The sequence below is a fragment of the Lagopus muta genome, chromosome 11 (assembly GCF_023343835.1).
Source record: "Lagopus muta isolate bLagMut1 chromosome 11, bLagMut1 primary, whole genome shotgun sequence".
Taxonomy (NCBI): Eukaryota; Metazoa; Chordata; class Aves; order Galliformes; family Phasianidae; genus Lagopus; species Lagopus muta.
In genome coordinates this window covers 12,112,462-12,137,708 of record NC_064443.1, presented here as the reverse complement: position 1 = coordinate 12,137,708, position 25,247 = coordinate 12,112,462, and the positions used below count along the sequence as shown (strand labels likewise).

The following is a 25,247-nucleotide window of genomic DNA, read 5'->3' as shown; positions in this document are numbered from 1 at the left end:
CCATTGCGAAGAACTGATGCTTCAGTTTATCAGATTCTTTATTTTGTAAATTACTGAAGCGTTGCTCCAATAAATAAGCCTACCTTAAAGCCTGTGCCAAATAATCAAAATATTTTTCACAGTTTTATGTGAAGACATACATTGTTTTTGTACAGCTGTCTCTTTTTGAACTAATTTTATTGCCACATATCCAGCTTTAAAGACCATCTAATGTGAAACTTTGCCAATTCCTTAATGGGCTTAAAGTGTTAAGTATTGTTATTTATTTCTCAGTATTTACTTATAGGCACTGTAATGACAAGCAAATGTATGATCAATGCTACAGAAAGCAATATATTCAGGCTGAAAGTACTGTGTATGCATACTGAGCATAAAGAAATGATAGCTGACTCCTCCTCTGTTCTGCAGGTTGTCTTCCAGTGTAGGGAAGAATGGCTGGTAGATAAAGGTGCCTGCTCCTGATTCTTGTTAGTACACTGGGAGCTCTGATGCTCTGCCCTAAGCCTGCTGAATCCCACAGAACAGATTTGCTTAGGAGGGGAGTCTGTTCCTTTTTCAGTTGAAACACAGGGGCAGATGGGAAGTATTGGATCTGAGATTGCAACCACAGCTGGAGTAATTCAGGAGGATAACTGATTTGCTGTGCTTCCAGAGGGTCATTTCTTCTTTGGATAAGGAGTCCTGATCAGGGAAGGATGTGCTGACCTGGAGAGCAGCTTGATGACTGAGGGCTGTCACATTCATTGGGTGTCATTTAACATTTGGACCTTGGAAAGGAAGTACCTGGAGGTACAATAGTGTATGGTCAGAAGTGTAGTTAATTAAAAAAAAAAAAAGATTTAGTCTTCTAAACATCAAAATTCAAAGCTGTGTAATTTGGCCAGCCTGCTTTTGTAGAAAGTTCATATAGGGGCGTGCTGTAAGGTGAGACTCGTTTGGGCTGACATCACTTGCAGTTCTCCATGCTAGAGCCTAAGGCCTCTTGACACTTTTGTATTTTTTCTTGAACCCTTACAGTATCTGTATCCTTTCTTCTTCACCCTTAAACAACTTCCAACGTTTTCATTGCATGTCTAACTTAATGAGAAACTTTGGATGTGCCTGGAGCTGCATTCAGGGCTGTACTCAAGGTTGAAATCACTGCTTGAAAATTGGCTTCCCAGGCAATAACCCAGAGCTTGGTGCATGAAGTGTAGCATGTGTAGATGTTCTCTCAGTCCAGTTTTTCTGAAGAGATAAATTACCACTGTGTTTTATACTGGAAGAAAGAGTATTTTGTTGTTTAAAGTGACCCATAAAGATAACAGTCCTAGAACTTGGTTGGCTCTTTACCTTAGCAGGTTTTTTTTTAATAGCTTTGGAAATGATAAAGATTTTCTTATTATAAGGGTCTCTGGATTACTTAGCTAAATTACAAGTGAGGTGGATGCTATCCTTTAAAGGGCAAGCTTTCTGCTTGCTGTGTTCTCTGTCAAAGTATTTTCCAGCAACGTGGTCTTCAGTGTTTGCCCACTTTTGTGCTATAATGAGATATACGGCACTACAGAGCTGCATTAAAAGACTTTTTAATGCAGTAGGGAGCCACAGCTAACAGGCCTTCTATCAGCGTAAGTGACATAGCTCAAACTGATAAAGAGCTAAATCCCTAACAAGCTCTAAGTTACAGCATGGAAATAGAAAGTAGACTTTCTGCATGCATGTTTTAAGTACCTCATTAGTTCTCGATACGTCTACACGAGCAGAAAGTAATTGATCTCATTACTATGTATATAAATGTGGCAAATTTCTTAAATTTTGCAACTTAGCTCTGTTCAATTAGCCAGTTTATTAAAATATTTCTCTTCAATTAATTGCAGGGATGAGAGAGTGAAAGGGAATATATGCATATGTTAGGGTCTAGGGGAAGGAGATGCTGAATCTCATCCAAATCTCAGCTATTGCATGTTGGGATTTCGTGAAATCTGGTCTCTACAGAAGAGCAATAAATAGTAAGGGCTTGTTGCTGTTGAGGTGAAAGACCATGTGTGCCCTGCTGTTTCAGGTGAAGAGGTAGTCTTGTGACAGTGTTAATAATGGTGAAGTTTGGTTCTCCATATTATTTATGTCATAATTCACACTTTGTTTCTCATAGAATCATCTACCAGAATGGTTTACTTTGAGGGCTTGGAGTGGCTTATAGAGCCTGTAGCTCATTGCAGCTCTTAGGCAACTCATGCTGATATGCTTCAATTTGCTTGTTTTAGTGGGTCTTCATAATGCATCTGTGCCACAGGTGCAAGGGTTTTGCTGACTTACGTGAGTACAGGGTATACGCAGTGAACATTCTGTACGCCCCTGCCTAAAGGAGAATTTCCTTTCTTGCATATCAGTGTTATAGTTAGCAGATTTGCAGTCTCATCCATCATCTGGATTTATTTTACACACGATGATTCCCCTTTAAATGCCTGCAAAATGGCCATAACAACCTTGGTGCTCTCCTGAACAATTGCAATGAATTCCTCTCTGCTCTCTGCAGTGCAGCAGCTTTTGCAGAGCTTAAATACTTTCTCTTACTTCAACAATAGGGGCTAGTTGGCCTGAGATATGTGATGGGATCCGTGTGGATGCAGGGACTTGTTTTCATCCTCTCAGCCCTGAGCAGAGCTGCTGCTCTACTCTGCAAAGTGTTTCCATGCCTTCCCATCTCCAGGAAGCTTCTGTATGCAGACACTGTGCACAGACTGTCATTAGCCAACTACAGATGCTTAAATTATCAGTGGAAATGGGAAAGTGTCTGCTTAGGCATACATCTTAGGTCACGTGCGTAAGGGCAGCAGTAAGCACCCTTTCACCATCTGGGTTGGCATGACAGAAAGCTTGTCCTCAGGCAAAGCTCTCCTTATCTGCAGTGAAGGGTTTTGTTCTGTGCTTGTTTGGCTTCTCCTATGCTCCTGACAAACTGTTCCCCCGACTTCAGAGCTCATGACTCCTAGGAACTCTCCAGATGAAGTCGTCTGTTCAGTTAGTTACATTACATAAAACATACCTAGAAAAATTTACGGCGTCCCCTGCTACTTTTTCTTCAGTGATAAAAGAGCATGTGCTTTTTCTATTAATTCTGGCTTTTGGAGGGCAGGGGGTTATTTGTTTTGCGAGTAGTTCTAGTGTGCAACTTTACCCATAAAGCAGATGTTAACACAAGACTCCACATGTTTGTGATCATTAGGCAATATTAAAAGCTATCACTCAATCACCATTTGGGAATAAGAACCTTGGGTGTTCTGCTACCTACAAAGCAGTAAAATTATTGTCTGACACATTTACAGGCCCAGAACTAGCAATCAGCTTTTATTTGGAATAAGGTGGGTTGCTTCAATACAGCATCTTGCTGAGCTATTCATATATAACATTTCCATTAGATAATTTAATTTAAATACATAGAGAGAACACAGTGGTAGGTCTTATAAATAAGAAAATGAGTGAGATGGTTTTCAGATAGGTGCTTCTGTAAATAATCCTGTAATCCTGGGTGATTTTTTACCTGTTTATTATTAACCTTTGCCACCTTTGTTGAAGAAACCAAAGATTGCTGATATTCACAAACACTTGAGAATTATGCAAATTACACATATGGGTTTCTTTTTTTGCATAGAAACAGTATCAGCATATTTTCTGGTTTCCAGAGGGTTTTGAAAAGAATGATAGGAAGCCATAAAACTCCTGAAAGGACTTTACCTTGGATGAAGACTTTATATATAAAGAGATCAATTTTCTGACAAGATTCTTCTGGAATGAAAGGACATTCTGTAATTTTCACAAACATGAATACCAAAACTAGATAGCCATTTGGGACCTGGAGCTTGATACAAACCTCATTATAGACTATGAAAAGTTTCCTGGAGCTTTTATGGCCTTTGGATCTGATCCTTTAATGTGTCCGGTAGCGTGAGGGTTGAAATAGTTTCCAATGATCTGGTCTGCCCTATGAATGCTGTACTGCTGCCAGCTTCCTTGGAAGGGTTTTAACAATCTGGCAAGCCATTTCAAGGGGAGAAGAAAATCTTCCAGTGCTAGTACCAATTACTTTGTGATATAATAGACCTGCCAGTGTCTGTTCCAACTGCACATTGATAACAAGAGACAAGATCTGATTATCAGCACTGATTACTCAGTGATAAATATTCTGTAATTTGCTGTTTTCTTTGCATTGAGTCCCCTCATTTTGGTATGATGGAGTGAGGGAGATGTGAGTAGGGCATGGGTTTCTGATCACTTTGGAAGGCACATGCATTACCACGATGTACAAAACTGGTGCTGTTGTAATGCCTCCTACCAACTCTGACATGTTAAGAAATTGTACTCTGAGACCTATGATAATGTCACAGGGTAGTAAAACTCCAAAAGTATTAATTCCAATTGCCCAGGTATGGTAATTAGATGTTAAATATACAGTGACTTCATCAGAAATTCATCAGCGTGTTCATTTGCGGACTGAAGCCTACAGATTTCAATAGGAAAGTAAACAGGAAAGTACCTTTATGTCAGAGTGGGACTTCTCTTCCAACTGCAACCATCATTATTCCTCGCAGTCCTCTGAGCCAAAATATTTTGCCAAATCTTGCCTCCAGTGCTGTGCCTCATTTTGTATTATGTGCCTCCTGCAGCACCTCGAATGCTGTCTAGTTTAAACCATGCCAATCCTTTAAGGTGCCCACTGAGCTCATCTGCATTGTCCATTGAAAGCTGTAGCCCTACAAGCAAGTGATCAGTTCAAGTGAAATAGATGGGTTTCATTCAACTGCAGATGCACACAGACCATCAGTAAGCAGTCACAGGAAGAAGGAACACACCGTAACTTGGGGTAAGCCAGGAATGTGGCTTTGAATGGTGAAAAGCTCACTGAAATGTGCCACGAGCTGATATCTGATATAAGACCGTTCTGAGTTATCTGCCTTCTGGATTAGCAAGATCTTTATTTATTTCTTGCTTTGTGGTTGCTGGTTGAGTTTAATGCCTTCCAAGGAGGGTTCTTGACAAGGAAGTGGATTGTATTGCAGGTCGAGGTCCTGGACAGCTGCCATGCAAAGTGGGTTAGACAGAGAGGCTCCGAGTGAGTGCTGCAGTAGTTGCAAATTGGCAGATATTCTGTGTGTGGATGCCAGCTAGCCGATTCCTGCTTCACAGTGTTGAATAATGAGCATTGTTCTGAAATTCTCTTAAGAAATAAGCTCCATTAAGATTCTGAAAATGTAAATACTTCCTCTTACAGAAAGTAATGATTTTAATTTAATTCTCTTATTAGGTCTGTTAATAAAAATGTATATTTAAACTGTTTAAGACATCCACTAAAATTCTACAATATTAATTTTATGGACAACTTCCAAAAGAACTCTATTAGTTTTCCTCCATTAAGGTAACATTATGGACTTTTAATAGAGCTCTTGGCTACAGACATTTTTATTGACCTAGTTAGTAAATGAATTAATGCTTGTCCCAACATCTTCAAAATATGATATACTTTTTAAAAAATAGATCATATTTGGCAATTTCATCGTTAGAACAATCTAACTTTTACCATATCTTGCTAGTTGTATATTTGCACTGAGAGAATTGTAGCTGTGATTTAGTTTTGCTTAAGACATTCTGGGCACCTCAGATAATGATTTTTAGTCTCTACCTAACCTTATTATTTTTTTTTTTTTTTTTTCAGTAAGGCAGAAAAATCAATTCTTACATGATCTCATCCACCAGCTGGTTCCGTACAAATAAATCTCAGGATGGGTTGCACTAATTCTTTTAATAATGCTTTTTTCTGCTCAGTCAGATTGAATAAATGTAGCTAGGTCACCTAAAGTGCATTATTTGTGGTTGATGATTTCTTTTTCCAAATTATGAATGCACCTAGCCCTTATCACTTGTATCTTGCTTCTAAATTTGATAGATACTGTGTTTTTCCTGTAGTTTTCTATAGAGACGACTAAGTTTCATAAGGAACTGTACTGCATTCTTGCCCTTCACTCAGAGGAAGACCTAATCCTTTTCAGAGGGTTCATATCTGGACTCTGACCGTCCAAGCTCCTGTTTAGTCTGGGGTTCTCAGCCAGCATCTCAAGCATGAGATTCCAAGCAAAGAATTGTTACTGACAGTATCCTGAATTAATTGCAAAGCCATACGATCTTCTGGTTGTGGGGTTTTTCTGTGTTTATACCACAGGTATCAAATATGCATGACATCTGCGTGCACCTTAAAGCCCTAGAATAGTCATTAGCCCATTAAATAATCAATCCAATGATCCACTCCAGAGAATTTAGTTTGAGAAGTAGAAGCAAAAAAAACCAAAATGAGTGGTATCTCTGAATGTGCCAGTATTTAACTGAAATTTACTTAAATGCCAAGTTAGATCACAGGTAAATAATGTAACTTTTTCCACAGGGTATTTCATATAAGCCAGCACAGTCCTGCCTTCAGCCTCGCAGCTGATTATTTGTTTGATTTGTTGTTTTCCTTAGGGCACCCATTCCTATTGCATTTCGTATTCTAGACTGTTACATTGGTATGAATACATCATACAGCACTTGCGTATCACAAGGACTTTAGAATGACACACCATCCTCACAGCTGAGCATAAAATAAGCAGTTGACCTAAAATTTGAGTTATTTACTTGCTATCTGAGTTGGCCACAAACAGGTGATAATGCCAAAGTTGTTAAAATGAAACATTTGAGTCCAAAAGTTAAAAGGGGCAGTTGGAAGCAGTATGGATTCACTTTTCCAATTCTTTCTGTGCTGTTTTGCTTGTGAGCATCAGATAGTTTACATTTACTGCCTTCTGTAGCTGATAGCAGAGAGATGGATGTTTACCCACCATACAGAGTCCCACTACTAATTCAGTAAGTAACTCAGGCTTTTCCTAGGTGCCCACTTGAGGGCTTTTAAATTGCCAGTAGGTTATTTGCCAGGTTTCTGCATAAGAATTGAGCTCATTTCTGCACACCATGTGCCTAGATGTGCCAGAGTGACAGATTCCACGTAGTGGGAGTTCAGTGGTTTAGGTCTTGATCTTAGAAACAGTTGCTTTATTTAACCTTATTCCTAGACAGTCTTTTTAATTCCTTTACATTTATGGTATTGTTGGATCTATCTGCAGGATGTTAAACACAGCGTTTATGTATTTTAGTCTTCTGAAGTGTGTAAGACCATGTTGTATAAGCATTGTGACTATATCCTGGTTTTATATAGTGGAGTTGTCTTGGGGCTAGGCTGGCAGAGACTACAGATGATGAGCAAGGAGATAAAGCTGGATATGAAAGGGAGATGAACAAGATTTAAATGTCACTGCTGTCATTCTCTGCTTGAAAATGCCACGGCAGAAGCTACGTGTGAGCACTAGACCTTGCTAGTCTGAAAGCCTAAAGGTTGCCCAGGCTTGTCGGCGGAGGTCGACAGAGGGATGTTTATTTTCAGCACTGTTCTCACACTGACAACTCAGTCAGAGTGAAAGGGATCCACAAATATGTATGCTTGGTGACTTCAAATGACACTATCATCACTTTTGCCACTTAGTTCAGAGCCGAGTAAACTCTGGCCAACACATCTATGCCAACTTGCTGCTTGTGTACTGTAGCTTCAGGCCTGAGAGCTAAATAGGAGTTTGTTTAATGTTTGTTTATTAGTATTTTTAAAACAGTGTAGCACAGCACAGTCGTGTTTGACTTTTCAAAAATATTAAACAATGTGGTGCTGCTCTTGCATCATTTCAGTCTATGCTCAAAACTATTTGGGTAGCAGGGCATCACGTACATAAACTATGTGTAGCCCAAAAGGAGAATATAATGTAGAATGTGTCATGTGGATGTCAGGTCAATCATGTACTTGGGAAATGGTTTTGACTCCATATTTGTGATACAGACAAGCATTTCCTTGTGTGCCTGGGCACTCATTTGGGTTCATACATGTGTCTGTACCCTAACTGTGAATCAGCATTTGTCAGACAAGGTGGGAATGTGTTCCCTTCCAAACTTTGTATTTCTAAGTCAGCCAGCAGCGTAGGAGGCTCCCTCAAACACTACAGCTGAAGGATGCTTTTACAGCCACAGTCTTTGGTGCCTTTGCAAGTACTTCAAATATTCTGATCCTGATCTTTAGATTTTCAGGATCCCTCCTTATTTCTACAGTCAGCAGTGCAGACATCTCCTTTTTTCTTTTTTGTTTCTTTTTTTTTTTTTTCTTTTGTTCCCATTTTTCTTCCCCAGACTCTGCAGCCACCTTGTGTTGCTTTGCACAAAGTTGTGCCGTTCTTGGTGGCCTTTGCTTCCTTTGCTGCAGTTTTTACCATCTGGAGCAGCCTCTGTGTAACTTTCTGCCTCATCAACTCTCCATCTCTTCAACTTTTGTCTTTTTTAAAGTAGGTTTTCTCATCTGCATATGCCTCTTAATTTTTTCTCACTCTTTTATTGGCCTTATGGCTCAGTGCCTTAATTTATTCATCATACAGTGTCTTTACACCACTGGTTTCTATAATTTATACTGTGTACTGCCAGCATCCACTGCTTCCTTGTACTTAATTCTGCTCGGTGCTTGGGAATGCATTTGCTATGAAAGGCAGTATATGATATAAAGTTGTATTATATTGTACAGCAGCATCTGCTACTATATATAAATATTGCAATTTTGCAATGCTTCTATAGAGAGAATATTTGGACTAGTTCTTATCACAGAAAATTTTCTTTTTTAGATGTATAAAAATAATTTCAAAACATTAGGAACTTTATGCATGGGGTTAACCTCCAAAACAAGATCTATTAGCTCTTGTTTTTCATATATCTATATTTGTCTTGCAGTATGTCTATATGTACATTTGTGTGTGACACAATATCGTTGTCACAAATCTCTGCTGTCGGAGCTGTGTGACCAAAAGAAGCCTCCAGGGATTGATTTCTTCCCTTTTCTTTCAAAGATGTTTTTGGCTAATTTGAAAGTATGAGTCCTCGCCAGGAGAGTTCTGCAGTCCCTCTATCGCAGCTTATGGGTGTGCAGGCTTCCTTTTCACATCTGCACTTGTGAATGCACTTATGTCTGGTACCCAGAAGCTGAGTTAATCCATGTGTAAGGGTTAAGCTATCAGAAGAACTTGAACGTGGTTTGAGCTGAGGACCACACATGATTCTCTCCCTGCAGTATTCCCTGGCAGCAACCCCAAACTCTTGTGGATATGGCTGAATGTGATTTTATTCTAATGATGAAACCAGTATATCTGTTGATTCTGGGTTTGTTCACTTATTTAATTTGGTATCCTTCACCAAGCTGTCACAGTCAGAACTTCCCCTTGTGAGTTGAACTAGAATAACAAGAGACAACTATTTAAAGGAAATAATTTAAACATGAGGGTGTTGGTAATAAAAAAAAAAAAGAGTTCAGCTGTGCAACACTGTTAGAATTGCTATTGTATTTGATTACTAATGAACACATGAATATGGGGTATTCATGTTAGCAACAAGTAGAAAAGGGAAGGAAAAGAAGTTTTGTATTAAATCAACTAAATGATGAAGTGAGCACAGCAGAAGCTGTTACAGCATTCAGAATGCAAAATGGGCAGCTCATCACCATTAAATGTACTGTACTTTTTCTAAAAATATATTTTTATTGTATATGAGTGTGTTGACATAAAAATGCCAAGTTTTTAGGTTGATGCAGACAGTGAGGTGTTTTTTTTATTAAAAAAACCACGACATTAATGTCTGGAGCTGTAATGCCCCTATTATTCAATCTCAACAAAGTTTGCTTTCAGTTCCCTTCCGGTGGCTCTATATACTATTATCAAATGACTGATAGTCATTGCAAGAACTTAGCAGCTTTCAGATCTGTTATATTTTTAATTAAATTGGCTGTGAATTGCTTAAATAGCAAAGGTTGACAAACTAGCACTCAGATGCCAAGAATCAGCACTGCTTTTCAGTGTAGCTGTCACAGAGCATTCATGATCTCGATTTCTTCAGACACTTTACAGTTCCTTTATTTTGTATCAGATGTTGATTTGGAACTGTAAGCAAACAGCTCCAGAGAGTGGGTTGAGATATTCTGAGAAATAGCCCTGAATCACTTTGATAGAGAGAGCCTGGGTTAAAGTGCACAGAGCTTTCTGACCTTCTGCATGCTGCCAGCAGAGGCCCAACAGTGATGGGTTTGTGGAGAGTGAATCTGTGCTTAGGGCTAAAGCAGTTTGGTGCACGTGTGCATGCTGCTGATGGTGTGCCCTACTTTCTATTGAAGACGTCAGTGAGGTCTCTAGAGCTTGCTGTCGGCCACTTCATTGGAGGAGCACCCAAGGTGACTGCAAGGCAGTGCAGATGTCCCTTTACCACCTGTAGGCTGGTGCTGTTGCAGATGTTTATTTTCTTGCAGAAAAGGGTATGAAAAATTAGAGGCCTTAGTCTGTATTCATGTGCCATCATTTTTCCAAAAGTGTGTGTCTGCAAACGCTGCCTTTGCTGTTTGTGCCTCTTTGATTCCTTCTGCAAATCTTCTCTTCAGATCAGTAGAGCAGCAAGTGTGAGGTGTGTTTTTTACACTGTGATTTTATATTGGTTTTGAATGAGACATTGCAAACTGACCTGCCCAGAACCATGAGTAACATCACTGGTAAACAACACTGAGATTTTTATGGTATTTTAACAGATTAGCAAAAGATGGAGAAAATAAACTAGTTTGTAGTATGTTGTATTCAAAGTGCAGGTAATCCAGTGGCATAACTTTAAAGGTCAGATCTTGAAGGCTTCCTAGTCTCTTGATCTGAGCAAAGCCACTTTCAAAGAGTGAGGTAGCAGATTCTTCTTGAAACAGAAAACCCGAAATATTTAGGACAAAAACTGAAGTCCACTATTTGCATTCTTACCTGCTGTCGCTGGGAATAGCAAAGCACATCTTTGCAGACCCAGCTCTCCTGCTGCCCTGTGCTCTGGATGCTCTATGGGCTGGCATCCAAATTGCACACAGTAGATGTCAGCTGCTGCTGGTCTGTCTTGCGGCAGGCTGCAGAAGTCCTGTTTCAGATGAATTATTTAGGCTGTTCTCTGTTCATACTTTTTCCCCTCTTCCAGCATTCTTCTCCTGATGCTTTCAGCTGTTAACTTGCCCCATGTGTTTGTCCTGATGACAGTCTCTTTAAATCTAAGTATGCTGATGAAACACTAAGAAAATAAGGGATTCTGAAACACATTTGGTGTTACAAACACTTAAAGCTGTAGCTGTGCTTCCATGTATTAAAAGTAATTACAAGCAGAAGCTGCCCACAACCTTTGCAGTGCAGAGACTTAAATGGAGGTGGCCCCGATGTAACAACAGCACTCGTGTGGGTGCTGACATACAGTTGCATGTGAACATGTAATTCTGTGCTCCTGTCAGCCTTTTTCACCCTTCCAGGTAGGGATTTTTCTTCATTTCTTACCACCTGTTTCTTGCTTTTCAAGTTTTCTCTGTCCCTGAGCCCTTCTACCTGGTGTCTGTTGGCACCCGGTTTGCCTGGGACTTTGATCAAAGAACCATGGTGTTTTCCCTGCACACCTAGCAGGGTGCCCAAGCAGCTCCTTTGCTTGCTCTGGGCTGGGCAATGGAGTCAAAGATGCTTGTTTGCCACAGAAGTGCTCTCCAGCAGCTCAGCCTGGGAAAAGCAGCACTGAGGGAAAGCTCTTCAAAGAGCTGCTGTCTCTCAGCTTTAGAGCATCACCTATCAACCCCAGGTCTGGCTCAGAACAGCAATGAAGCGCTGGAGAACTCAGGCATATGCAAACTTGGGTGTCTTTGACAGATACAGACATTTGAGTCTGAATTCAGCTTCTGTAAGGGTTGTCTTCAGCTGATGGGGTCAGACCACTCCTTGCTTCAGTAGGGTGGCAGCTTGTGCTTAAATGGATTAACAGCTATCCATATCCTTTTGTTAGCATTGCAGTTACAAATTAGTATCACATAAAAGCTTGGTATAATTGTGCTGGAAATGAAAAATATCTCTTTATGTTGCACATTTCACAGTCACATTAGACGCGGAGAGCATTGTGGCAATGATTATTTTTTGCTGAGGGTTAGAGAAAAAGATAAATGACTTCTAAATCACCACATGACTCAGCCTGCGAGCTCTGAGTTTATTTGTAAGACATTTATCTCATTGTATTCTCACCAGGAAAAAAAAAAATTATCATTTAATTAATAAACTTAATAGCCTGAGGTATTCTGATCAATAAAAAATAGTATGAGAAACAGGGCCCGATGCAGTGAAATATTGAGTTGTCAGCAGACAAACCCACGATTTTCTTTAAAACAGATCATGCTCCTGCCTGGTTAGTTAGAGGAGGCTGTATGGTGGGATGCACTGCTCTGCTGAAAAACAAACCAATATGAAATCCCAAACAGAAAAATAAAGTAAAATAAAATGGAAGCAGCTCCCTGTGCCTTGGAACAACTTCCCCTTTGTTTTCTCTGTGTGACCTTTTGAGCTTTTTTTTCCTGCTGGCACTGAGATGCTGAACTCACTTCCACTGAAGCCAATGGGTATTTTTTCCACTGAATGCAGCAGACCCCAGCTGGGTCGAATTCTGCTGCTGATGTGGCTGACTTGCTGCCTTTGCCTGTTGTGAAATTAGATCAAAGCCCCATTACACCTCTGCAAATCCAGAGTCATCACACTGGCTCCAGTGGTTATCCTGGATAATGCAGAGTAACCAGCAGCAAGTGGCCTGCCCTCCTGTTACTGGTGGCTTAAATATGTGCAGCGGCTGCCTGGCAGGATGGGGGTTGTTTGCTTTATCCACAGCTCTGCACCAAGCCCTGTTGTAATTTCATTCTTTGCTGAGGCAGTCAAGGGCTGATCTAATGCAGAAGTGAATGCTGGGGGAAGAATGCAAATACATCTTTTTTTTTCTTTTAATTCTAAGCTTTATTACAAATATGACCTCTAGGTATTGCAAAAGGCCACTGCCTTTGCAGACATGTAGAAGGAACAGGATTCTTCAGCTTTAAAGTGTTAGGCAGAAATGGAAGCACATACCTCTTCCTGCAGATAAATATATCTAATCAGCTCCACATGTCACTTCTGACATCAATATTAAGTGGTGTGCAGAGCTTCCATTTGAATATGCCATTGAAACACTGCTAGGATAAATTGTGCTGTGGGCACCATGAATTGATTCTGCCCAATTTGTTTTCTTCATCGGAATTCCCAGACCCTTCCCAAAGCTGTTCTCTTACCGATCTTCCTTGCTTGCCATCCTGTAGTTATTTGTGTTTTTTCCCAATTTCATGGCAGGATATGGCAGTTTGTGAGTTCAACCTTCTGGGCTCTGGCTTGCTTCTCCAGGTTTTGGGCATGTGCTTGGTTAGGGCTTCGATCATTTTGAATTAGGCATTGGCTTTGGTTGAGCTAGAGGCTGTGGAGTGTTGGGTTGGGCATCAGATCAAGTGGACGTGAGAGAACATAATGGAAAACAAAGGAGGGAAAGGCTGACATATTTAGGATCTCCACTGTGAGATGGAAGCATTGGAGTAGATATTATTCTTTTCACCAATTCAGGGTAATTGCCAATGTGCTGATTATGAATTCTCTGTATTTTATTGTGTTAGCTGTGAGTCTGAGATTACATACAATGCTCTCTTGTTTGGATGAATTCATGCTCCTCCTCTTCTGCACTGTTTGTATCAACAAAAATTATGACATTTTCAGACTATTGGTCAAAACCTTGCATTTTCCCATGCTGAGCTTACAATTATGGCAGACCTGCAGACCCCAATTATCACAGTGGGTCAAAGGACAATGCTAATGGATAAGAATGATACTATGAGTAGTCATTACGCACGACACTCTCTTGCAACGTCTCTTTTTACCTCTTAGGTGCCACATGTATTTACTGTGTTGAGGCACAAGAATACTACAAGTAATACCAAATGTTCTATAGCCAGAGTTCCCCAAAAATGGCATTGAAAAAATGAATGTTGTCACAGTAAATGCTACTGAAGATGCAGGAGGAGATGCCAAGAATGAAGGAAAAGCGTTATTTTCCTAAAATTTGTCAGAAAGTTCAGCTTTGAACTGGCAGATAACATTTTCTGCAATAATTTCAACTGATTTGTCATAATTATTACCGTGGTTTTAATCTGGCTCTGCACAGTTTTCTGACTCACAGCATGACTTAATCTCTATTCCTGTACTGCTCTCACTGCCATAAAATGTGAGCATCCATACGTCTTCCCTCACTTTAATTAAAGAAAGAATTCTTATCCTCAAATGCGGGTAGTGAGTAAAACACATCCAGCTCTGCATGTGATGCTCAAGTGTGTGTGTGTGTGTGTGTGTGTGTGTGTGTGTGTGTGTGTGTGTGTGTGTGTGTTTAATTACACAGGTGTCTGGTATTAAGTGCAATCTCATTCTGGCATTTAAGCGATCAACCTAAGTGACTTGAAATGGATCTTAGATGCACTCAGTGTTGAGAGAGAACTTAAATACCTTCCTGAACTGGGGCATGAGAGATTCAGTTTCACTCACAAAATTGTTGTTATCTAGAGAAAATGTCTTCCTTTTTTCTTGTTCAAGTTGTGGGGATAATGACCTGTTCCTACTGGTAGCAGAATCAGCACAAAATCTGTGTTCTTGCGATAAGCTTACTGTAGTAAGCTGGTAAAACCTTCCTTGTTTTCTTTAGATAATTCTCAACGTTTGTCTCATTATTAGAGATTGAACCCAGGATGGTTCACCATGCTAGTGTTCAGCAGATATTTTTCAGGTGAGAACTCAAACTGGTTTTGCAGTAGCTTTTATCCACATTTTTACTGATGCCCCCAAATCCCAGAGATGAGGCAGAAAGATGGAACCCTTGACTTGCTCCATGTCATGGAGATAATTCCTAACACTATTTGTAACTCTTCTGATATTCTCAGAACTATTTCCTGAAATGTCTTTAGATGCTTGGCACTTTCATCTAGAGCCTTAAAATATATTTATATATCAATTCAGATAGCAGTGCCAGTAAACTGTGATAGGAGGTGGCAGCCTGCTGCCCTCTGGGTTCAGTTGATCTGTAAGGCAGCTGGTGGACTTACAAGCGTTTTCCTGGAAGCAAGGCTGGCCTGGCTGGCTCTGGTGTTGTAAGAAGATGCAGAGGGGTCAGGAGGGTGCATCAGCTCAGGTAGAGCATCGGACAAAGGCCTGACCCTGGACAACTGCCCAGAGATATAAAAGTGCCCATTAGATGTAAAGAATTTCTCCCCTTCTTGGCGAGTGAGCCAGAACCATTACAGGAAATGAATGTGTGACAAACAGCGTCAGTAGAACACTGAAACAGTCCTTGAAATAACAACAGCTTTCATGCATAAATGCAGTGTGGTATTGCTTAAAAACAGAAGTAATGGCAAGAGGATGATACCAAGGAGTTTATTTTTATCCAGGACTGTAGTTGATAGGGGTGTAAGGGCTTTAAACTAAAAGAGGGCAGGTTTAGATTTAATGTGAGCAACAAATTCTTTATGAGGGCAGTGAGGCGCTGGCATAGGCTTCTCAGAGAGCTGGGGTGCCCCATCCCTGGCTGGGTTGGATGGGGTTTTGGGGAACATGATCTTGTAGGCAGTAGTCCTGCTTGTGTCAGAAAGTTGGAACTGGATGGTCTTAAGGTCTTTTCCAGCACAAAATAATCCACAATTCTGTTTTTCATTACTACTTATTTTTTAATCCCAAGTGAAACATACTGTTTAAAAAAAAAAAAAAAAAAAAAAAAGGCTGGATTAAAAAACTAAGCTCTAAATTGAGGGTAAAATGTTATGATATCTGGTATTCTCTGCAAGCAGTTAAAGGGTTGGAGAGAAAGTGTTCGCAATGTTAGCTAAATTAAGCAGTTATCGATTACTAATATATATTCTGCTCTGATTGGATTATTTAATTTTTTTAAGCGTTCCGAATTCACTATGGGGTGCTCTCAGTGTGAGTGGCAATAGCGAAAGATTTATGCTCTGTAGCATGCTGGCTGTGCTGCCAGCAAAGTAAACAGCACTTATAAGATTTGGGCATGCAACTCCATTTAATGAGAATATCATCTTTTAGGGCACAGATTTGTTCATGTAAGCAAACAGGCCAAGCATATCTCTATTTGTTATAGAAATTAATATACAAAAGAAAGTGTGTTTATGTAGCTGTGTGGACAAGCACTGTTATGTCTGTGTCCCTGTCTGTGTCACTTCACCATGACGTTAGTGGCTCAGAGAAGTGGCAGTGAAGCTCTGTGGCATCATGTGGCTGTGTCAGATAGGGAACAAAATCCAACAGTCCTGAAAAAAGAACTCATGTACTGTGTCACTGTGTGTCTTTCTACTGTTAATGCTCTCCTCCATAGTGAGCACTAGACGATGTGCACAGCACGCAACACCTAGCTGTAAACAGAGGTTAAAATCAGTAAAGACCGAAACACTGTGTGGTATTTGATGATGAAGTTAAATTGGATGCTTGTAAGAAGCACAACAGCTATGCCATATTGCTCTGTGGATGCTGTTATCTGCATATGTGTTCATTTTTCTTAATGCTAAAATAATGCTGCAAACATACAGTGAAAAGGAAAATAATGTCAGATTTGTAATCTGTTAGAGAATGCTGCTCCTTTTGCCACAGCCATGGCACAAAGCAAGAGCTTCCTCACCACACAGCAAGGATGGGGAAGGATCATGAGGTCCAGCTGTTGCCCTGCTGCATAGACAGGTTAAGACTGAGCACACATTTGCCAGTTTTAGGGCACTTGAGAACTCTGAGCTCATGCAGTTAGCTGTCCGTCATTCTACCCATGCTACATAATGCACCTTATGTTATGCAAGTGATCTCTCTTTTAAAGTGATTTTATTTAATTATGTCACTGCTGTTGTACATTGGCTGGTAAGACCGTATTCTTGTTTCTTCTTTCCTTCCTGGATTATTACGTTTCTCAAGAGTTTAAAATTCAGACAGTTTAAAATGATGCCAGTTGAGTTTTTCTTTCTTACTATAAAACATTCTTTAAAAATTTTAATGATGGAAAATAAAGTAAACTTTAAAAATCTGCTGATTTTTAAGACCTTTTCTTGTGTTCGGAGTGTTGCCTAACAGATCATTCCCAAGTAATTATGATGTGAAAAATGTAGGACCTTTTTGGTTCAGACATACATAGCAGGTGCAAAGTCAGTTTAAAAAAAAAAAAAAATTAATTGGTTTGAGATAGTAGCAGAAAATGATTTTCCTTCATTTGCAGAATCAAAATTAAGGTATCTCAGCTATTAAATTTGGGAAAGGATTGCGTATTTCAGTACTGCAGTTACTCATGTATGAAATACAGAAAAATGTTAATTGAGGTAGGGTTGTGAAGGGAAATTAGTTGCAAGTGGACTGCAGATGAGTAAAGGGATTCTTAGGATGTTGCACCTCAGCCATACTTTGAGGTTAATTCATTAAAGATAATTGGAACGTTAAATAGTTTCCTATAAGGAATTGCTGCTACAGTGGTCTAACACTTCTGGTCTGATTGAATCAAATGCTAATTACTAATATTCAGATTTATGCTATGCTTATTTATGGACTGGCTACTCTGATTACTTCCTTGACTGCTGGTAATTTTTCTGTCAAGGGTAACAGCCCTTCAGGCACCTGAAAATAAGGGCTGGAATGAGGAACCTTTGGCAGAGGAACTGCATGTTTCTGTCCTCTCCATGTCTATTAAGTCTGCATTAAAAATAGGAGTGGTTCAGTGTTTTGTAGCTGATGAAATCCTTGCCAGTAACTTCAGAATAAATGCAACGTTCTCAGTGTAGTTCTGTGAATAGGCATGGCAGCTTCTTTCAACCGCTGCACTCAAGCAGTTCAAACAGATGGGCTCAAAAGGTAGAAAAAAAGAAAAAAGAAAAAAAAGCAAATTGGACAGAAGTGAGAAGAAAAGTATAGCACCAAAAAGCCAAATAAAAATCCATAACCTCTTACTGATTTCTTTTGTTTTCCTTTATTACTGTGACATAAGTGTTCTCTGCATCTATTTACTTTTACTCGGGGTCTCAGGCTTGCATATTTCATATGCCCAGATGGCCCACATCACTTTGTGAGGGATGATCTTTCTGTGCTGGCTAGGTATGTGTGCCAGGTCCCATGCATGTTATCACTTATTTATTGCCTCCCTGGTGGCATGCTGTCGCCAACAGGCGTATAATTAGAATAGCTTGGGCTGGAGACCTGTGGAAAGTCTGAGTACTTCTGTAATAGGCCATAAGTGCTGCAAGACTGTGTCTGAATCCTCTATGATTTGTGCTGTTGGAAGCTCAGGTTTCTTCTTTCACTGACGTTCTGCTTTTATAAGTAGATGAAATCCTCTCCTTTTGGATCTGTTCTCATTTGTGTTGCCTTATTTGATGATTTGTTATTATGAACAGCCTGATTTTGCTTTTATGGAAGCCTCCAGTTGCTTAGACAGAGTAGCAGCTTCTATTCCCCCCTGTGCTCCCACCCTGTACAAAAAGAAAAGTGAAAATAAGAATAGGAGAAAATCATTATCAGAAACAGCTAAGCTAACAGCATAATCTGCAAGTTCTGTGTGTACTGTTATGATATCTGAAACATAATTATCAAGCTTAAGTTAATTAGACTAATGCTTAGAAAATCTGGCATGGCAGATTGTGGTAAGTAATTATATATACCGATTAAAAGATGTAATACATAGTGAGCAAAGGCAAAGGAAAACTCCATTTGATACAGTCAGTGAACACAGACAATTAAGAAGTCAAGGAGATGGGCACTGACAAAAATACTGAACTTTGTAGAAGATGATGGGCAAGATGCCGGTTTTCCTGCAGAACAGATTTTACACAGTATCAGTCAAACACTTTTGTTTTATGAAAACCCGTGCCACTGTTTCCTAACTGAAGTCTGTGAAGGGCCACTTGCTTTTTGCATTTTGATTAGCTGACGTGACTACAAGGTTACGTGCAAACAAGAATGTGACATTAGAATACTAGTTTACATATATATAGAAGTCTTGTAAATGGCTTTTCTTAAAGGCAATTCACGAGATGTCATATAAGAAATAAAGCTGTTAAGACAATGTCTTCTGCAATTAAATGTAATATAATAATGCTTACGGGTGTGAATGAGGAAAGCTTGGGCACCTTTGTACACATCAGTACACGCACAGGATAAGCCCTGGGAACACAGAATATGCCTCCTGGGAGTTTAGATGTAAGGCTCGCTAAAAAAGGGAAAGGCTTATGGGAGAGAAGAATGGAGTGGTAGGCCTTCTGTAGTAGTTCTGCTACCAAGATACCCTGGCCTGACTTTGAATTATATCTAAATGAATAAAATGATTTTGCAATTCCACCATGTGATGTGGCAGTACAACCTGTTTTCCCAATTGGCTTCCTCAGGAACAAGTAGAAAACCTGCAAATTCCCAGACTGGCAAACTGACATGATGCAAGCTCATGCTAGGTCTGTTCTCAGGGTATTTGATCTGCACGTATTGGAATGGAGCTTTTGGAAAAATATGCACCTCTTCTCAGTTGAGCCACGAGCTATGTTCATTTCGGCTGGAAATTGCTTTCCTTTCAGTTGATCTCATCATTTCCTAAGGCGTGAACAAAATGAACTGAAAACAAAAAGTTACTTCATCTCTGAAAAGTGGGAGTATTTTGGTTGCTTTTCCCATCTTCACGTCCTCTCTGCCTTCTACCCTTCCATGTTTACGTGACCACCTCACCCATGAGGCTCCCAGGAGCAGCGCTCACACCAGTGCTGCATATAAGTTCCAGCGAGTTTTCAAGATGAGTATTTCTAAAATGGGTGTGCTCAAAGGTTGGAACATTAATTCTGTCCAAAAGCAATGATACTCAAATCTGCATATTAAATATTGTTATGCAAATGGTATCAGTACAGGATTTCTGTATAGAAACATGGAGGTGTCTGGGAAGATGCAGCACAGGCTGTGGCAACTGATTTTTTACTAGGCAGTTTAATAAGATTTTTCAATGTATTTTCATCAAAAACTCTTTTCTTCTAGTGGAAGCTATCAGCCTTAATTAACTGCACAATGTATCCAGCTAAAATTAATTTTCCCCAAATTCAGCCCGTTCACTGAAATCTATTACAGCATTTTATATTCCCAGGCTATAATGCCATCCCCACTCTTCAGCATGGGGCTCACGTGGGTATAGCTGTGGTCTTCCCCCCCCCCAGAAAAAAGAATTTGAACAGAAGGGCCAGCATTGCAGCTTGAAAGAGGAGCAAATATATTCCTCCTCCTCGAATAAAGGCAGCCTGTGCTCCTCCACCCCTTGAAAAAGCCACTGCTATCCTAGGCTCAGCTTCACTAAGAAAAAAACCAAACAACTAGGGGTTCTTGTGTTGCTTCTGTGTTGCGTCCCTTGCCTGTGACATTTTGTTCTCATTTGATTTAGTGTATGAGTTCAGAGGTTTATCTTGGGGGATGAAGAAGCCTGCCTGGACAGTACTGAGTCGTTTCTCACTCTCCTTTCAGTTCATTTGTTCTGGGTGCCCCATCAGTACAAGGTGCCATGGGAACCTCCTGCACAGCTCATGCCTTCTGCATCCATCCCTTGCAAAGGAAAGTCTTTGACTATGGATAACTTAGGTTTGTGAAGCTCGTGTAGTAAGATGAAATAAACTAGGTTAAAACCCATGTGATACTTCTTAAGGGAACATCCCATTTAAGCTTTATGGCAGTACTAACTTGCTTGGAAAACTGGAAGAGGTTATTGACCATCTGATATCTTCAGTTCTGTTCATGTATCTGGGTCTAGTGTCATATACTGCTGTTGTAGTATCAGGACAATGCAAGCCTACACTTGATTTTATAAGTATTCTAGACAGTAAAGGATACGTATATATTTCTTTTTTCCTTTGCTGCCACTTTAAGAAATGAATTTTCAGACTCTGGGGCATTTGCCCTTGACAAAACTTGTCTGGTTCGTGTGGCACTAGGTCAGTGGAATATCAATAGATTCTTAATGCAGTCTGTCTCTCAGAGTTTCTTTCATTCCTCAGAGCAAGAGTGAATGTCATTCATATTGGCAGGTTGTAGTGGGAACATTGAGTTACTAATTTTTAGAAAATACACACAGCTTTTAAGTAGTCTTGGTCTCCATCTTGTGTGTCCTCTGTGTCTATAGCAATTACAAGGTTAGACATCCCTTAAGATGCTAGAAAAGATCATTTTGTTGTCTTTTCTACCCTCTGCCTCAGTGAAATATTCATGGTATGGCTCAGGTATTGGGACTGGGTTTAATGTTTCACTGCATCACCATCTGTTTTGTTGTTGCAGTTGTTGTTGTTGTTGTTCCCCTTGGCAGGGGATGAGGATGCACCGAGGCAGCAGCAAGGGATGCTCCATACGGGTTCAGACCTGATAGAAAGATGAGCACAAAATCTGCAGTAACACAGTAGCTCCTCTGATCCAAGTTATTTTTTTTTTTAACATCAAAGTCTTTGTAGTGAAAATCTGCCATTATGCATGTAAATCACCGGTGGTTGACAGGCTCTGTGTTTCCTCAAAGGCTATGAAGCCACATTAAAGTAAGCTTTTATACTATATTATATAAAGTTCATTCATATAACTTAGCACAGGCATTGAAATAACTCTCCTCACTGAGACAAATGGCATTATCCAGTTCTAAGGACTTACTCAGGGTATTGTGGTGGCTCGATGGCAAAGGACAGCCCAGACAAACCAAAACCACGAGGGGGACACAGAGCACTGTGGTGGCATTGCCTCAAGTGCCCGAGCCCCTTGGCCGTAGCCAACCACAACCACCCCAATGGTGGTGGCACCTCTCTGCCCACCACACCTGGGAACAAACACTTTATTTTAACCATGGAGTTTGGTCCATAAGATTTTGCTCGGATTTTTTCAAATCCTTTTTGATCTTGTTCTTTTTCAGTATTTCCCTCTTATTGCTGTTGATTTAAATGTCATGACATTTTAAACATGACTTATTATAACAAAACAGTATATAAAACAATATACTGCATAATAAATGCAGCCATATTTTTCAGAGTGAATGTTAAATGAGAGCAATTTATTCCTCAACCTATTTTAGTGCCTACTTACTGGATGGTATTGGCCACTTAAATCCCGGGGAGGCAATCTTGGAGGCAAGGTAGCCTTGTGTGTGCCAGGCTGAAAGCTAAAGCAGCATCAGAGGGGTGCCTGGGAGGAAAAGGGTGTCCTGGGGATGGAGCTGCATCCAGGAGAAGGCAGACAGCCCTGTTCTAGGGAGGTCTGCTGGCAGGCAAGGGGTCCCTGAGTGCTCCTGAGTGCTACACAAGCAGGCTTTGGAACCGCAGGGGTTTGCCTCCAGCCTGCAGCATGTGTCAGTTCTGACATTTGAAATCTTAAAATCTTAAAGTCAGTGGAGAGAGTGACTCAGAGTACAAGCTACTCCAGGAAACGCTGATTGAGTGTTGTTTTTTAATTTCAGAGAGTTGTGGGGCTGGGGAGTGGGGAGGAGAGGCGGGGAGGTTTGCTCAATTGGAGCTGCTGGGTTACGCTCATTCACCTGCCAAGCAGAAATCTGTTCTCTGTTCTGGCCATTGTGAGCTCTTCCTGCAGCTCCCAGAGATGTGAGAAGGAGGGAAGGGCTCCCCAGGAGTTGGGGGCATGCTTGTGTCCCTGCTGTTTGCTGAACCAGCTCTGCGTATGCTGTACGACCTGCAGCTGATTTCTTTTGCGCGGGTGGAAAAATACAAAGAAAAACTGAATCAACCTCCCTAACACAAATGTGTCTTTTTTGGCATGCCATGAATCTTACTGAGTGTGCCTAGGCTATGGCAAATATTTGTTTAAAGTTAAGAGGATTAGCATGGGAAGTTCTGACTTTGAGGCTCCCTGAGCCAAGAGCCAGAATACATCAGGCTGATATTGGCACCCTGAGGTTATCTCCACTGCTGGAATGGGACATGCACATCTCCCTGCAGCTCTGACCTTTGGGGAAAATGCTTTCAGTCAAGTAATACATGCACCTGCATGAAATTTTTGAATCACTGACTCTATCCTTGATTAAAGTGCTTTTTCTTGATTAAAAATAGCCTTTTTCCAAATGAGTAATGTTGCATGGCAAGCTGTGCACACAGTATAACGTTTCCTTCAGCATTACCACAGGTGATGACATTGCCATTTCTTACCCAGGACACTGTGCAAAACATCTTTCTCCTGTAGACAGTTCTCACTAGGAAATGCTTTTAGAACTCCCCCCCCTCCCCCCCCCCCCATCCCTCTTACCTCATCTTTCCAGGTGTATAACTGTGACATTATCTGCTACCTGGAAGGATAACGGGCAACTTTTTCTACTTAAAAACGAAGTGAAATTGCAGCCAAACGCATTCGTGGGTTCTTGCCTGGATTCATATCAGACTGCAAATAGCAGTTCTCCAAGTCTTTGGCAGGACTTCTAACCCTTCCTTCAAGTATCTCCTTTGTAATGTACTCTCTTTCCAAGAATTTTATCTTAGATGGAGCCAAACTGGAAGTCCATCAAGATTTCAGCTCTTCAGAGTACAATCTGTGTATTTCTCTGAACAGCAAATGTATTTTCTGTACAGCCATCATTCTGCTTGTGGTTGATTTTTGTCTGTTATCCTTTAAAAAGGAAATTGCTCAGGATACCTTTTCTACTTTTTTTTTTTGTCTTTTTTTGTTTGTTTTTTACAGTTGGAAACTTGCCCTTGTAGCGTGTATTTTAGCAAAGCACTAGAGCACATGTGCTCAGGGTTTTTACTTAACCTTTCAGTGTTTCCACAAGATTCTCTTCATTTCAGTGATTTGCTAAAAAGCATGCGGTTACTTGTGTCCATGTGAAGTATGAGGTTCAAGTCTTTCCCCAAAGCAAAACAATACAACTGTAAAAAATATATATATATTACATAATTACAGCCATTATGACAACAATCGATAAGTAGAAGTAAACACCCTCTTTAAAATATGGCTTTGATGAACAGAGATTTCCTATGGAAGGCATGCTTTGCAGGGATAACATCAGTAGCGGAGGCAGCAGTGTGTTTCATGAAGTGGCGAGACAACTGTAGAAGGGTTTTTCCAGGAGATATTTTTAAAAATAAATAATAGCCACCAATGCAGGAATTTCCTTAAGTAACTGGTATGTGACACAGAAAGTAACCAATACCCCCAGATCAGAGCTTTGTTTCATGCACGTGCAGATATTGATGTAACAGAACCTTAAGCAAAATCAGCAATGAGAAAGTTAGTTATGTGATTTTTTTTATTTTTTTTTCCCAGTGTTTTTCCAGTATTTTGCAGTGTTACTGGAAAATAAAGCAAGTAAATAACAGCACTCTTGTAGCAGCAACTAAATATGGAGGCAGGCCCAAAGATGCAGAAAGCTCCCAACTGCTGAGGCTGCTCCGGCAGGGAGCAGAGCATGCCCTGGGCTGAAAGCACTGTTGTGCCCGTCATGCTTTCATTTTAGATTGCTAGTTGAGTTGAGATTCAAACCACAACCAACCAAACATATTTGGGATGAAGACAGGAGGCACAGACCAGCAGAGGCTTCCCGCTCCCTTTGGGAAGACAGCAGAGGTTGGGGAAAGGGTACAGTGTAGCAGGAGTTGCAGATGATAGCAATGACAGTCACAGTTAATTACATTACGGGGAGAGGTGAAAATGAAGTCTTACCAGGAGGATGTAAGCTAAATAAAAAGAGAAAGAAAGCACTGAGGGAAAAGAGCCAGGACAAGCCCAAGGAGAAAAGGGCAAAGCAAGCTATTCAGAAATTAAGTTAAGCAAAGGCAGAACAAGAGGAAATCAGCACTGAGGTCCTTAATATCACCAAATGGCTGAGGAGCCATGGGTGCTGGAGGAAGAGATACGTGCAGCAACCCTTTCTGCCTCCAGTATCTGGAAATGGGTTGCCAATGGAAAGAGGAAATGGGACTTTCCTCTTTCTTACAGTTCACACATTAATGTGGTGCTGAAATATTATTTTGCAGATTTCACCCAAATGTGGGATTTTAGTAACAAAATGATGCCCCTTTCGAGAAGTCATGACAGTATCCAAAGGAGTATTGATATTAACAAACAATGCCAGCAGGGTGATGCCTGATATCTGATCCCAACTGCTGGCAAATATTAGTTCCTTGTTCTGTTTTTCAGCTGTGGGCTTTGTCAGCGTTGTATCATGTAACTGATGGAGCAGTTGGGTTTTGTTGTGTTGAGGTGGTTTGGTGTAATTACTCTCTACCACTGTGAATTTTCTTGTAGTTAAAT

General features: G+C 40.4%; 1 protein-coding gene and 1 long non-coding RNA gene across 9 annotated transcripts in view; one reads left to right on the top strand and one right to left on the bottom strand.

Annotated features, from left to right (window-relative positions):
- Positions 1 to 25,247, top strand: part of FHIT (fragile histidine triad diadenosine triphosphatase) — a 514,383-nt gene that overhangs the window by 478,567 nt on the left and 10,569 nt on the right. The gene's annotated exons all lie outside the window — the stretch shown is intronic.
- Positions 15,741 to 25,247, bottom strand: part of LOC125698959 (uncharacterized) — a 136,246-nt gene continuing 126,739 nt past the window's right edge. For 3 of the 5 annotated variants that reach the window (XR_007379384.1, XR_007379385.1, XR_007379388.1), the window contains one exon: positions 15,741 to 23,863. This is a non-coding gene — a long non-coding RNA (uncharacterized LOC125698959). The remainder of the gene's footprint in view (positions 23,864 to 25,247) is intronic. The other 2 variants (XR_007379387.1, XR_007379386.1) reach the window with 2 other exon arrangements.